The sequence below is a fragment of the Arachis ipaensis genome, chromosome B8 (genome assembly GCF_059453495.1).
Source record: "Arachis ipaensis isolate K30076 ecotype BB chromosome B8, ASM5945349v1, whole genome shotgun sequence".
NCBI lineage: Eukaryota > Viridiplantae > Streptophyta > Magnoliopsida > Fabales > Fabaceae > Arachis > Arachis ipaensis.
The window spans coordinates 138,630,619-138,634,368 of NC_142443.1; the positions used below are offsets into that span (position 1 = coordinate 138,630,619).

Genomic DNA, 3,750 nt, shown 5'->3' on the forward strand with positions numbered 1-3,750 from the left:
ATTATTATCCCAACCCAAAATAATTTTTTGTTCAAAGCCATAAATTCTCACAACAGCCCACCTGAAAAGGAACAGCATGTCCATACCCATTATCAACAAAACCAAACAAAAAATATTATCTTTCTTAATCATGTGTTTATGCTTCTAAATTAATAAATTTTATTAAATAATTAAACCAACACAAACTGACACCATCTTGCACCCCTGTTACTCTCTCCGTTTTTATCTACACTTACAAGTAAACAATACCACGCGTATAAATCATGTTATTGACACCTCATTTCAGCCAATGCTGAAAAAAATTTACTTCAACACCGTAGCGCTACCCTTCCATAAAACCCTAATGGCCAAAGCTGAGACCGAGTGGAAGCCCCCCAAACCTAGCCAGCGTCGTCTTTGTGCTCGCTCCCTCACTAACTGGCTCACAGCCTCACCCTCACACTCGTCGCTCTCTTGTCTCTTCCCTCGCCTCGACAGTCATCACTCTCAGTCTCTCACAACCTCACTTCGTTGCTCTCTCAGTCTCTCACCTCGGTCGTCGTCGCGGTCCCGTGCCCCTACGTTCGGTTCGTCAGCGGCAGAAGCAGACGGAACCAGTCAAGCAACAGCTGCTCCCTCGGGTGGTGGTCGTCGTCATCTTGTGCCGCGCCAGTCGCGGTGTCGGAATCAGTCAATCAGGTGAGCTCCCTTCAAGTTCAAGTTTTCCACTCTGTTCTTTCACTAAAATTGTTGTTGAATCTGGTAGTTGTTGCTGTTGTATTTAGTTTTAGAGTTGTTGAACTAGAGAGAATTTGAGTTAGAAACTTAGAATTGTTATTGAGTCTGGTTAATGTTGCTGTTGTATTTAGTTTCGAGTTGTTGAACTTGAGGAAATTTGAGTTTGAACTTGAGAAAATTTGAGTTAGGAACTTAGAATTGTTATTGAATCTGGTTAATGTTGCTGTTGTATTTGGTTTTAGAGTTGTTGAACTTAAGAAAATTTGAGTTAGGAACTTAGAAGTGTTATTGAATCTGGTTAATGTTGCTATTGTATTTGGTTTTAGAGTTGTTGAACTTGAGAAAATTTGAGTTAGAATTGTTATTGAATTTGGTTAATATTTAGAGTTTAGATTTGTTGCTGAACCTGAGATAATCTTTTTGTTGCTGGATAAGTGGATAACAGAGTTGAATACTTTGCTGGATAACCTGAGATAATTTTTTTATTGCTGGATAATGTTTGAGACTTTCAGTCTTTGAGTTGAATACTTGCTGGATAAATTTTTTGTTGCTGGATAATATTTTGAGTTGGATACTTGAATTTTGTTGCTGCATAACATCTGAATTGAATATTTGGTGGTTGCTGCTGTGTTGTTTAAAAACTCACTTGGGTAAATTTTTGGTTGCTGAAAATCTTGTATTTTTTTTTGCTAGAATTTTAAAAATGTCTTCCTCCTCAAACACCATGAGAAATGCCACAATCTCAAGAACAAGCATCATCAGCAACTCCTCTCCTGATCTTACCACTAAAAGAGTTTACAATAATAGAGGGAAGACTGATCTTGCTTGGGGTCACTCCTTCGACTTGATTTATCGACTGTATTCTTCATTCGCCCTTGTTGATTTAAATTGAGAACATATTTTGTATTTTGTACTATAGACTACTTTATTATCTTTTGTTAGATCTTTAGTTATGTTTAAAAATTGATATTAGATTATTAATGTTTGTAAAGACTTGCAATTTAAGTTTTAAGATATTATTTTAATTTTATTTATATAATTTTATATTTTTTAATTATGACCGGATTAACCGGGTGAATTAGTGACTTACCGGTTGAATCAGTGATCTGGTGACCCAGTCATATGACCGGGTTGATTACCGGTTCGTTATGATAACTATGCTTTATACAATTCCAACATTCAAATCTTTTGTATTACAAATTATTTTAAATAAAATACCTTTCAAATTTAACTTTAGTTTACATATATTTAATTTAATTCTACAAAATATAATAATTCTTAATATTTATTGTATACTATCATTAATTTACTGTCTCGCACATCGGGCGGGTCTCATTCTAGTTTAATTATAATATTGTTAAAAATACATAGTGTTATCATAATTTATGAAAAATAAAATTAAATATTAATTTCAATTTTTAAAATATCATATTCAAATTTACATTTTATCTAAGAGTTTTATATTTGTACAAATATTTATATAATCTAAAATAAATAAATAAAAAAATGACTATTTAGAAGAACAAAAATTAAAATGATAATATGAAGTCGAATAAATAAATTTAAATTGAGTATTTTCGTAATTTTAAAAGTTTAATTTATGTATAAATTTTTTAATTTTATAATTATTAAATTTAAAATTAATTTATATATTTTATAAAATATATATTGATTTTGTATTTACGCAATGCATGAGTGTAAATCTAGTTAAAATTGAAAATGAGACTGAGAGAGAAAGCATACATATTGAAGAGAAAGAGTGATAGTGCACTATATATTCTTAGACCTACAGGGGTTAAACGCGTGTTGCGCAAGCAATATGTCCCTACGTATTGTCCTGACAATACGCCTCTTGTGAGTTGCACTTCTTCCAAATGGCGTTCTTAGATTCTTGTAAATTACCGTTTTTTGCAATATCACAGTAAATCTGATGTTGTTCTGATACAAATTTGTATCAAGAATAGAGAGAATTAGAGATAGTTAGAGAGAATAAAAGAGAAATTCCTAGAATTAGAGACAAAGAGAGAAAATAGAGTTTCAATTACATCATACTCTTATTTATAGTATAATTTTCTAATTGGACTGGTTCAATACTAATCTTGTTTCCATTGCTGGAACTTTATATGACCAATGCAAATGAGTCAAGTGTTGATGATATTGATTAGAAGAATCTCCCTGTACTTGTACCATAACAACATAAGCAAAGGAAGAATGAGCTGAAAGATTTACCTTGGATTACTTTGACTCTATTGTGAACATCATTTCGCTAATACTAAACACTAAGACACTAAAGGCTAAACTAACTAATTGGCTAAAAATTGTCTTCTCTGTTTCATTCACTACATTATATAATAAAAAGGACTCTAGAACCTTCTCTTCCTATCACAAACTATTGGCACCTGACCTCACCTGTGCTCTAAGCCTCTAAAGTATTCCTTCTTATAATTATTTATTTTTATCCATAGTAGATTCTTCGTTGATCTTTATTTAATTAAAACAAAAGTAGCAATGATCATAGATGTTAGTGAAACATTGCTTCCGTATTTATGACAAAAGGAATAATGGCCATTACATATAGTTTGCTTTGCATTTAACAACTGAAGTAAGAAGGGAAAAAGCTTATTTCTCTGAAATAGTGAAATGTTCCTTCTGTGTTCATAATTGTCTCTGATTCTAGGGAATAATCAAATGTCTATGTGATTGTATATCATTTTAACTTGTGTGTATTATTCTCCTCATATTCAGGAAAGTACAAAGGAATAAGCTGAATTAATTGCAGCTTCAGAAAGATCAGGGGATGCAGGTTTGCGAATTTATGAATTTGAATACACCATTGATAGTACTCATGGAGGAAAGAAGAGGATATTTTCTGCATCATTTGTGACCTCAAAGAAACTCTATCTTCTTAACATTGTTCATTCTAATAAACTAGAGAGTCTTGATGAACCACATAAAAGAATGATTTTAGAGCAAGTTCTCCATTTCTTTGATGCAGCAGCTTAAAACTTTGAAATGAGAATCTCATTTCTTGTT

At 32.1% G+C, this 3,750-nt stretch overlaps 1 long non-coding RNA gene across 1 annotated transcript; it reads left to right on the forward strand.

Annotated features, from left to right (window-relative positions):
* Positions 1-288: 288 nt before the first annotated feature.
* On the forward strand, positions 289-1,771 carry LOC107611930 (uncharacterized). The gene is made up of 2 exons (XR_015896609.1): positions 289-678; positions 1,411-1,771. It is a non-coding gene; the product is annotated as an uncharacterized LOC107611930 (long non-coding RNA).
* Positions 1,772-3,750: the final 1,979 nt, after the last annotated feature.